Source organism: Zingiber officinale, chromosome 6A (genome assembly GCF_018446385.1).
Source record: "Zingiber officinale cultivar Zhangliang chromosome 6A, Zo_v1.1, whole genome shotgun sequence".
NCBI lineage: Eukaryota > Viridiplantae > Streptophyta > Magnoliopsida > Zingiberales > Zingiberaceae > Zingiber > Zingiber officinale.
In genome coordinates, this window is record NC_055997.1 from 106593471 (window position 1) to 106606532 (window position 13062).

Consider the following 13062-nt stretch of genomic DNA (forward strand, 5'->3'; position numbering starts at 1 on the left):
CACCTTGTGACTACTAATTGTGACTCCTCACAATATGTGACATTGTCCTTCTATCCTAGACATCTAAATTGATCAATATGAGGCATAGACCGTGTCATCCTCTAATCAATCTAAATCTTGAACTCCAAGTAGACTCACTCGATCAAATGAGCTCAACATCTAATGTTGACTCATTTGGGCATGACCATGCACTTAGTGGTCTCACTCTATCAAGAATATTGATGTCGCTCCCGTCATATGGGAGGGATAGATCCCATATACATCACTCGCATCCCTCTGCATAATTTGTTACATACCCGGTAATCGCCTTTATAGTCCACCCAGTTACGGGTGACGTTTGACGAAACCAAAGTACATAACTCCTTATGTAGGGATCCATGGTGACTTCAGGTCAAAGGACTAATAGTCATACTAATAGCCACATGAGAAAGTATATGACACTCATATAACGATCCATGATACTTTCTCATGGCGGGTCATTCAGTATACATTCTCTAATGCATACCCATGTGTCAGCTTAATATCTCTATATCCATGACTTGTGAGATCAAGTCATCGAGCTGACCTACATGCTAGTCTTATTGTATTAACATTGTCCCTGAATGTTAATACTCGACTAGGAATGATTTAGAGTAGTATTCCCTATATCATCTCACTATCGATTCAACTAATCGATTGATATAGGTAAGAACCTTCTACTCAAGGACGTTACTATACTTACTTTATCTGACACTAATACAAATAAGCATAATAACCAAAACCAAATGCCTTAATATATATATAAGAATATGATATACATGAGTCCATACAATCATCAAATGATTGGCTCTAGGGCTCTAACTAACATCCGATAGCCGAAGTATAAGGAACTGCCTTCATGCCCTCTATCTCCTTTGATGTCTTCGGAGACATCTCTTTAGATAAAGTTACTCCATGTCTAAAGGTAGAAAACCTTTCTTGGAGTCTTGCATGATAAAACGAGCTAAATCATATCGATATATGAAGCTTGGGATAATCATAATATTCTTTTCTTGCGATCCCTTATTACTTTGATCCCAAGAATATGTGCATTCTCCCAAGTCCTTCATATCGAATTGTTTGGACAACCATACCCTTACTTCTGACAACACTTTGATATTGTTTCCCACTACCAAATATGTCATCTACGTATAGTACAAGAAATATCACCATGTTTCCATCAAACTTCTTGTATACACAAGACTCATCTGGACACTGAATAAATCCATAAGTCTGGATTACTTTATTAAACGGGATATTCCTTGAAGCTTTGCTTCAATCCATAAATAGACCGATTAAGCTTACATACTAGATGTTCTTTGCCCTTCGTAATGAACCCCTCTGGTTGCTTCATATGGATGTTTTCTTCAAGACTTCCATTAAGGAAAGCTGTCTTGACATCCATTTGCCAAATCTCATAATCCATATGAGTAGCAATAGATAAAAGAATCCGGATAGACTTAAGCATGGCTACCGTGAAAAAGTTTTCTTTTTCAATAAGCCTTACTTTGAAAGTTTTCACCTTCCCGTCTATCCCTCTTTTCCTATTGTAGACCTATTTACACCCAATGACTTTTACACCATTTGGTGGTTCTACAAGATCCCAGACTTTATTAGAATACATAGATTCTATTTTAGTATTCATTGCTCTTTGCCAAGATGCTGCATCTTTATTTTGGAGCGCTTCATCATATGTCCGGAGATCAGGTTCATGTTCACCAAGGATCAAGTCCAGAGACTCCCCCAAAACATGAATCTTTCAGGTTGCCTAACAACGCTCCCATTATAACGAGACACTGTCTGTAATTGTGCATTATTTGTGACACGTGTTACAGTTTCTTGTGGTATCTCATCTTGTACTGTTGGTACTAGATTAGACGTGTCCTTTATTATTTCCTTAAGAACAAATTTACTTATGGACATTCTAAAAATCGAACATTGGTGCTAACAATTACCTTATGATTTTTAGGACTATAAACCTACTTTCGTTTCTCTAGGATAGCTCATAAACAAGTGAACACTTGTTCTTAATTCCAACTTATTAGTGTCTCCCTTCAGTACATGTGTTGGACTACCCCACATCCGAATATGCTTTAGACTAGGCTTACGCTCATTCTACATTTCTATGGGAGTATAGGGTTCTGATTTAGAAGGTACTATGTTCACTTCTGTTTCCAGAGTATATCCTCAAAATGAATTTGGTAATTCTGAATGACTCATCATCGATCTAATTATTTCCATAAGAGTCCTATACCTTCTTTCTGGCATACCATTTTGTTGGGGTGTACCAGGTGCAGTCAGTTGTGATTTAATCCCGACTTCTGATAAGTGTCTCCTAAATTCTCCTAAGAGGTACTCACCACTACGATCTCACTGCAGTATCTTGATACTTTTTATCTTGACGTTTCTCCGCATCAGCCCTGTACTCTTTGAACTTATCAAAGTACTTAGACTTGCGGCGCATCAAGTAAATGTACCCGTATCTCAAATAGTCATCTATAAAAGAGATAAAATATTCAAAACCACCTCTTGCCTGGATAGTCATAGGTCCTCACAAATCAGAATGAACCAATTCCAACACGTCTTTGACTCTATACCCCTTAGACTTAAAAGGCTGTCGGTCATTTTTCCTTCCAAGCAAGACTCGCAGGTTGGAAAGTTTTCCACCACCAATGAATCCAAAAGTTCATCGGTTATTATCCTTTGAATCCTACTCAAGTTAATATGACCTAGTCTTAGATGTCAAAGATATGATTGGTTCATTTCCGAAGGTTGCTTTCTCTTATTAGAGCTAGAAGATGTGTTATTAATTTCCATTTGTTGCATCGTGGAATTTATTAGATTTATATAAATTGCCAACCAACGTACCAGAACAGATAACTTTCCTTTTTTTCTTGATAACAACTTTGTTATCAAAAGAGACAGAATATCAAGTTCTTTGAATATTTTAGAGACTGAAATCTAGTTCTTTCTAAACTTGGTAGGTAAAGATAATTTCTCAAAATCCATGTTTTATTCCTATCAGAGAATAAACATCTCCCACTGCAACAACTGCTATATTTGTAGTAGTGCCCATGTAGACGGTGATTTCTTCTTTATATAGTTGTCGGGTTTCCTGGAACCCCTGCAATGAATTACAAACATGATCAGTGGTTCCCGTATCTATACACTAGGTACTGGTAAATAACACCACCAAACATGTTTCAACAATTAAAAAAACACCTTTATTATTCTCAGTTCTGAGAGGACAATCCACCTTAGTGTCCAAGTTTTGTTTCTAATCAGTATTGGGACTACTAAGTATAACGGCTAGGGGATTGACAAACATTTGAAATCTTAAGAATCCCAAAAATATTTGGTCAAGACCAACACCTCAAAATCCCAGTGAGTTATCCATTAATTTTACTGTCTTGTTAACTTAACTTTATGCTAAATAAAATTAATAGTTGGTCTTTCTTTGATCAAATATTTGGTCAAAACTTTGAATTTAAAATAATATTGATTCCTCAAAACAATATCATTTAAATTCACCAACACCTCAAATACCGTGAATTTTGCATGCCACGATAGTGTCGACGTATGTAAATTCAAACATTTGTAATAGGAGGGTTTTACTCATTAATTATCTTGTCAATCTCTCTTTATGACAAATAAAATTACCTCAAACACCGTGAATTTTGTATGCCACGATAGTTGGACGTATACAAATCCAAACATTTGTAAGAGGAGTTTTACCCATTAATTTTATTATCTTGTCAATCTGACAAATAAAATTACTTCAAACACTATGAATTTTGTATGTCATGATAGTGTGGACGTATACAAAATCATACATTTGTAAGAGGGGGTTTTAATTTTATTATCTTGTCAACCTTTCTTTATGACAAATTAATAGTTGATTTTCCTTCGGTCACACAAATAATAGCAGTGACTCCGATGGGGAGGATACTATTAAATATGCCTAAGTGTATACCAGTACTTGATACTTAGTCCATTAAATAAGATTGTGCCCCTTTCGATGGGGAAGATCACACGCTCCTAATCAATTTCCTATAACCATCCAAAATGAAAGTTTGATCTAGTGATCTGCAAGCAAACTCATCTGATGGGGAGGGAAGCACTCAGAGCCAACAACATCACTTACAAACCAGTAATGGAGACCGTGAAATTTATTTACTAATCCCTCTCCCACTTAGTTATTTAAGGTGAGGAATTTTAACCTAACAAGTACACATTACATACATCACAGTAAATAAAAGCAATAAATATGGAAATTAATTTTCCAACTATTATGGCATTTTCCATCACTGTCCTTCGCATGCTGCCAGCCCTAGGGTTCATGTCGTCGGGTCCATCGAGTTTCCTTTTCCACTGCGCTTCTGGTCCTCCAATAACACCACGCCTCGCAAGGATACGATCCGCGATAAAAATAGAATTTTACATATATCGATCCTATATTCCACAAAGGAATGTACATGTAATCTAGATCGAAACAAAAATGTAAAATCCTAATAACTAATACAGTTCCTACTGTATTTAATATTACAATCATGTACACAATAAAATGCCCTAGACATGTCCAAGGGTCCAATCACACACAATATCTATAAGCCATAATAGTTGGAGCCTGCAACCACAAATTTAGCACATCCTATTATTATCCTGCCTAAATTATGTGTGACATGTGCATAATTAAACTGAAAACCAAACACACAGAGGCAAACCCTAGCTCTGATACCAATTGTTGGTTGGTCCTAGGAAGATCGTACCGGTTCCACTGTACAAAAATTTTGTACAAGTCCTGAACCTTTCCTAACAACCTATTGTGTTCTTTAGAAATTAAATTCAGAATCGCAAACGGAATTTAACATTATTGATTCCAAATTTAACTTATCTGTTCTTAATGGTTTAGATTTGGATTGCAAATGATGCTTAACATTATTATCCAAATCCACCTATATCATAAATTCAATTAAATATTAATTTCTATAATTGGCTTCTAGGACTACATGGCGAGGCACTAATCCTTCTTGAGTATGGGATCATCCACCATCGCCTAGACAAAGCCTTTTAAAGAAATCTAATATTTAATTTCCTTATATAACTCTAGGTTTAACCAAAAGGAACAATCGAATCACAAATTTGAAAAAACAAAACAAAAGAAACACAACTTCAAATATTTAATCCGAAAATCTAGAATCACTAGCCTCTTGTGTTTGGAATTCATACAAGGAAAACTAGTATGATGTGGAAAATAATTACTAGTTATACTTTTCTTTGTAAGCAATAACCTCTTGATCTTCTACCGTATTCCTCTTCTTATCTCGGATGTCGTGTGGGCAACGATCTACCGAGATGAGAACCACCAACACCTTCCTTCTTGCAAGATTCGACCACCAACCTTCAAGCTCCAAGGGATGCAAGAGCAAAGCCTCCTTTCTCTCCTTCTTCTCCTTACTAGAACCGGCCACCAAGGACTCCTCTTGTGTTGATGCCGCCGGCCACCAAGGAGGAAGAGAAAAGGAGAAGAGCAAGGAACTTATGGCCGGTCACCACCAAGGAAGAGAAGAGAGGAAAATAGAATAGAGTTGTGTCTCATGAAGGCACCCCCTCCCTCTTTTTTATAATCCTTGTTCTTGGCAAATAAAAAAATTTAAATAAAAACTTCCTTATTTTCTTTGCCATGAAAAGGAAAATTTAATTGATTAAAAACAATTTCCTTTTCTTAAATCAACATGGCTAGTCACCTCATAGCTCCAAGCAAGGAAAGTTTTGAACACAAAATTAAAACTTTCTTATTTACTTTTGGAAGAATTTTAAAAATAAAAATTCTTCTTTTGAATCCCTTCATGGTTGGTTTTAAAACGTAATTTTATAAATTAAAATCTCTCTTTTAAAACATGTGGATGATTTCCAAAAAGAAAAGTTTTCTCTAAAATTAAAATCTCCCTTTCAATCTACAAATAAGGAAAGATATCAAATCTTTTCTTAATCTTTTGTGGAGACTTAGAAAAGGAAATATTTAATTTTAAAACTCTCTTTTAAACCATGAACATGGTTACAAAAAAGGAAAGTTTTATCAAAAATTAAAATCTTCCTTTTAACTACAAATAAGGAAAGATATTAAATCTTTCATTTAATCTTTTGTAGAAAGCTATAAAAGGAAAGATTTAAATTTTAAACTCTCTCTTTTAAAACCATGATATTCACATAAGAAAAGATTTAAAATAAAATCCTTTTAATTTTATTAGGGACGACCACAACAAGCTTGGGCTCCAAACTATGGCCGACCCCCTCAACTTGACTCATCCCTTGGCTTGGCCGACCACCTAAGGGTGGGTAGGAAGTGGGTATGTGGTGGGTATAATTCTCTATATACAAGAGGCTACGATAGGAAGTGGGAGTAATTGGTTTTGGTCTCCTGATGAAATTAAGCTTCCCGTGTTCACCCCGAATACTCAACTTAATTTCATCAATAATAATTCATACCACTAAAGAATTATTATTGAACTACCGCATCAATCTCAAATTACATTTTGAGCTCCTTTTTATTATGAGTGTGTTAGTCTCCCTGTGTTTAAGATGTCAAATGTCCACTAATTAAATGAGTTACTGACAACTCTCTTTAATTATATATTAGTCCAAGAGTAGTACCACTCAATCTTATTGTCATGTCGGACTAAGTCCACCTGCAGGGTTTAACATGGCAATCCTTATGAGCTCCTCTTGGGGGCATTATCAACCTAGATTACTTGGACACAGTTTCCTTTTATAATTAACAACACACACTATAAGTAATATCATTTCTCAACTTATCGGACCTATTGATTTATCGAGCTAAATCTCACCCTTTGATGAGTCAAAGAAATAAATACTAAATATATGTGCTTGTTATTATATTAGGATTAAGAGCCCACACTTCCATGATAACTAAGGTCTTGTTCTTTTATTAAGTCAATATAAAAAGAACTTACCTTAAATGGTCCTGCTTAATACACTTAAAGTGTACTAGTGTAATTTATTAGCCAAGATAAACTCATACCTAATTACACTACAACTATTCCAATGGTTTATTCCTTTCCATCTTAGTTGCGAGTTACTGTTTATAATTTATAAAGAACCGATAACATGATCTTCTGTGTGTGATACCACACACCATGTTATCTACAATATAAATTAATTGAACAACTACACTTAGCATAAATGTAGACATTTTGACCAATGTGATTCTTTATTTCAAAACAAATATTTACAAAAGCTAGACTTTTAGTATACACTATAACACTACCTTGTGCTGATGGCATCCAAACCGGAATTAGAAAGTAAAGCTGATGAAGATGATGAGTTAGAATATGAGTTAGAATACGAGGCAAGTTACGAGTCCATACTCTTTTCCAAAGGTATTAACGAGGTGAATTCTAACCTAACTGCTAGTGTTTTCAAAATCATTGTATTTTTGAACAAAAAGTTAAGAAAATCATAAACTCAAATTAATCAACTTCTTAAAGAAAATGAAAACCTAAAAGAACAAATTGAAACAAATGTAATAGCTAAATCAGTTCAATCTGAAATTCTAACTCAAATCCTAAAACTTGAGGAAGAAAATTTTAAATTGAAAAATGAAGTAATTGAAGTAAAAGAAGTTTTAGAAAAATTCATAATAAGATCCAAGTACCTAGACATGATACTTGGGTCATAACAAGCTATGTACAACAAGTCCGAACTCGGATATAAGTCCAGTTCAACAAATAAAAGATTTGTATCACTTATAAGCCAAAATAAGAAACAACCCAAAGCTTGAGTTCCGAAAGCTTGTCTAACCAAGCAATTAGGACTCAATCAATTCTATATACCTAAAAATAAAATTCACTACCTAAAACCAAATCAAAATAAACTAACTAATTCAAAACCAAACCTAAAATATAAAATGAAATCAAATAAATCAAATTCAAATCGAAAAACTAAATTTAAATCAAATAACTACAAATTCAATCTAAACACAAGTTACAATCAAGTTTATTATAACTATAAAGCAAATCAACACAAACTTAAAACCAAGTTTAATAATTCAGGAGGAGACTCTAAATTAGTTGATACCTCCAAAATAATAATTTACTCGGCTGGGTAATTAGAACTAGTGTAATTAGAGACAAAAGTTTAACTTGACAAATAGTACCGGAGAAGTTTTGGATGATAGTAGATTAGGGAAGCTCTGTCTATGCATGTTTAGGAAGATATACCTTCGACCTGGTGCATTTGATTTAGTTGAACTAACTGAAGCTACCCCTCACTAATTCTAGCTGGTTAGACCAAAGTTTTATACTAATTTCAGTGGACAGGACTATTTAGAAAATTTTGAAAGCGTGGTTACTCTAATGATGTCCAAGTGATTCACCATAGCTTAGACGTTTATCCCAAAAATGCATGTTTGCTGAATCCAAAGCTAAACTTAAATCTAACACAAGTTGAATTAAATCCTGAAATTCAAACTTAATTAATCTCATAAAATTATAGGATTTCCTGATTACAAAATATAGATCGGATGAGAAGAATAAGGATTAAATTAAATTAAATTAAATTAAAATATAAATAAAACTTAAAAAATTAACTAAAACTTATACTAAAACATTAATTAATTGTAAATAAGATCTAAAATAAGATTTAAAACTCTAATTAAACTTACATTAATTAAATAAAGTTAAACTTAAAGTTGACTTAAATTGATTAACTTAAACTTAAAATTGAATTAAATAATTAATAAGTAAATAATTAAAATTAATTAAATTAAACCCTAAATGTTAATCCACTTAAGCTTTAAAATTAAGTTAACTAAACATTAATCTAACTTAACTTTAATTAATCTAACCTTAATTGGTAATTTAGGATAACCTTAATTGAAAACTCAATTTAATTAATACCTTAATTCAACCTAATTAAAACTATATACTAACCTAATTAAAATCAATCAAATTACTAATCAATTAACTTAATAACTAAGTATTATCAATCCAAACATACACGTAATTCGAACTTGAAAACTTCGAACTTAACTTTAACTTAATAAAACATTAGGAATCTAAGAAGGCAACAAGGAATATTAGACTATAACTCTTATTATAAAATAAATTTTTAAAGGATTTGCAAATTCTAGAAAAATTCTTTACTTATAATTTCTAAAAATTCCCATCTTTTTTAGTGTTTAAAAATTTATTTTGGCTAAAGTCTAAGACAAATCACTAGAAAACATGATCATATAGAGCTAGGTCTACCTTAATTATGTATTCAAAAACTTAGAATGATGTAAGAGATGTAGGTATTTTGGCTTGATTTAAGATGTTTATATCAGTGCATCAAAATAAGTTTGGGCTATAAATACAATAGTACATTGATCAAATTAAGTAGTCTTTTTTCAATAAATTTCTAACTGAACATTAGTATTTAACTTGACTAACCAAATAAATACTACTATTTTCTGATTATTAGTAACTAATGGTTAGACATTTAAGGATAATTTTTAGATGAATATTATTTTTTTAAATAATATTAAGTTTAGGAGGAGGATATTTGAAAACTACTTTTAAAATGTCTTAATTTCAAAAATTTTCCTCTTCCTACTGTTTGCAAACTAGTAGTTTAAACAAAAAATAAAATAAAACTTACTTAAAGTTTTTTTTAAAATGTTTTGAATAGATATTTCAAAAGTTGCATTGAAAAACAATTACTTTACTTAATCTTTGTGAAAAATATTTTACAAAATACTTTCAAAACTTGCTTTGAAAAAAGTCTTATAAATATCTATTTTGAAAAATAAAGTAAAAGTGTTTTGAAAATTGCATTGAAAAATTGCTTAAAAATACTATGAAAAATATTTTGAAATATGTTTTCAAAAACATTTTGAAAAGTTTTATAAAATTCTTGCAAAGGCTATCTTTTCACTTTGAAAATCATCTTTAAAATATTTTAAAAAGTTATTCTTAAAAACACGTTGGAAAATATTTTGAAAGATGTTTTCAAAAATACTTTAAAAAGTTTTATAAAATTCTTGTAAAGTTTATCTTTGCAATTTTTTACAAAATTTTAAAAATTCCTTTTAAAATTTCCTTAATTACTTTGAAACCTTCTTTGAAAATATTATGCAAAGTCATTGTGTAAAATATTTTAAAAACTATTTTATAAATTATTTTTGAAAAACTTATTTTGATAGGCATTTTAAAAAAATATTTTTGAAAATTATTTGGAAATACTTTACAAAATTTCCTTGAAATCATTTAGTTGTCCTTACATTAACCTGTAGAATTTTATGTAAAAACTTTACCATTGAATTTTTTTTTACTTACTCTGCTTACTTGTGTATTTTCATATTTTGGTATACTTATATGCATTATTTTTTATGTATACTAAAGGGGAAAGATAATAAGTTAGATTAGAAAAATCAACTTACTTTACTCAAAAGTAAACTTAAAGTGCATTACATGTTTAATTCTTATTTGCATATTTTTTTCTAAGGTTACCCCAGGTTATCATTATATCGAAAAGGAAAAGATTATTGGCGCAAGTTGCACTGATAATCAGATTTTGATGTATGATAAATAAGTTAAAGTTAGATGTATTGTTTGTCTAATCTTTTACCAAGTATGCAAGACTTGATGGGTCTAGAGAACCGAAACACCAGGTTGAAGTTCAACTAGATTGATAGCTGACACGAAGTCTAGATTAGTTGAGATCTAGCAGGAGGAAGTCTAGTTTGGTTGACAACTTGTTGAAGTCCAGTTTGGTTGAAATCTAGCAGGAAGTCCTAGTGGGTCAAAGGATATGACATCAAGCAAGTCTGCAAATGCTAAGTGAGGTAAGTCACTGAAAGAGAGAGATCCAGTGAGGAGAAGTCCCAGTGGGACTATAGGAGCGGTCCAGCTTAGAGCCATTTGGAAAGTCTAAGCTGAGATTATGACTAGATCCTAGTCTTGGGAAGACAAGATCTAAGTCATAAATTGATTATATTTTTAATGTGTTAACTTGATTTTGTAGGATAAACATATTATGGTTACTTGGACTAACTTTTTTTTTTTTTTTGCAGAAAAGAAAAAGGTGAGAAAGAGTGGTCAGGGCACCTGGAGTTGATCTAGGCACCCAGACCAATTTCAATGAGGGTCGAGTGGGTGCCTGTCTAGGCACCCGGACGGTCCGGGCACCCAGAGTTGGTCCAGGCGCTCGAAATTGGTCCAGGCGTCTGAACCAATAAAGTTCATCCAGAAGCTGAGTTAGAGCGCGACAACTGACCAACCCATGTCAATGGCCCAGGTGCTTGAAGGGGGTTCGGGTGCCCAAAGGGGGATAAACTTCGAGGGTAGAGTTTCGACGAGAACTCGTCACATCAACACAGTCCAGGCGCCCGGGAGGGGATCCAGCCGCTCGGATGGGGCTATAAAAGGAGGCTTCGACTAGCAGCTTCAGAACATCAGTCTCTACAACTTTTGTACTCGCGCATTGCTCCAAAAAAGTCTCCAGGATACCTAAAAGCCGCACCGACAATCTGCGCTCAAGTTTCAAAAATTATATTGTCGATATAATTTAATTCTTGCAATTATACTTAAGTTCTGTAATTGTTTCGTGATTATAGTGATTGTCTAATGAAAGTACTCAACGAGTACTAACCTTGAACTAGGAGTTATTGAAGACTTCGAACTAAATAAAATTACTTATGTTAGTATTTGTATTTTCATAACTTTTTCATTGTATATTCTTGATTTTTTAAAAAGTGATGAATGCTATTCATATCCTTCCTCCTTTTAAACATCTTTACGATCCAATAGATCAAAGTTTGAATCTTAATGAGTAGGGATAAATATTTTCGAGCTTGTGTAAAAGTTGTACTTTGATTTATCTCCTAGATGAATTAAGAGAAAAGTCGTCTATATTCAAGATTAGTCGGTCTGAACACTTGAATTTCAATTTTATAAAAAAAGTTATTAATTAGTAAACTTTTACTTGGAGGTAAAGGGAAAGAGAAGGGAAGGGTTTTTTAAAATCCAACATGTAAAACGTACATAACAATTCTAAAGTATGAACTAGTTCAATAAACAACCATCAATCATTCAAGTACAGAATAACGTTTCCACTATCCAAAAAAAAAAAAACTTTCTTGATACAAATTGAACGATTTATTTAACATTGACGGGTATAATATGCCTCGACAATATTATTTTTTTAGTGCATTATTACTTTCATTCTGGCTGTCCTAGAAAGTGACTCGGTGAGAGAATTACCCGATCCTCAGCCAATCACTTAACTCAAACTTAATTCTTAAATTCCAATAAATAATATTTATTTAATTTCTTGTTGGAAAGTGCAATTATTGTATAGATTTGATTTGTTTACATAATAATTGAGCTCCAAGTCAAGCTAATAGATTCTTGTTTTAATAAATTAATTATATAACGTTATTTGTTGGAGAAGCTAAATCTAATATTCAGAAAGCACCCTAATATTTTTCTTCATTGTTATTTGTTTGAGTAGTTGTCAGTACTCTTTTTTATATATAATTTTCACATCCAATTGTATGTGTCTTTACGTATAACTAGCATATCGAAACTCAAGGGTAATTTGAAAAAGAGAATAAACTTTGGATTAAAACAAAATTTTCCCAAAATAAAATTGTATTATTATTGTTCGTAGACTTACATATTTGATACTCAAGGGGCAATCATTGCCATTTTGGAAAGTATCGATCGAGGACCTTTTTCAAAAAAAATATATGGTGGAATATATCAAATTATCCTATCAAAATATATATATATATATGTGGAAATTTTAAGTGTAATTATTGTAACCTAGTAATAGTTTATACAATAATTGAACTAATTAAAAATTATGCTTAAATAAATTAAAATTGTTGTCAACATTAAAATGAGCAATTTGGAAGTACATGAACACGTTCACTTTCTTGCCTCTTGTGAAGGTCTATTTGGATCCTTAAAATATATATTTTTTTAAAATATAATTTATTTGTTGATCTTTTGCTTTAATAAAAAACAATCAAAGGCAATA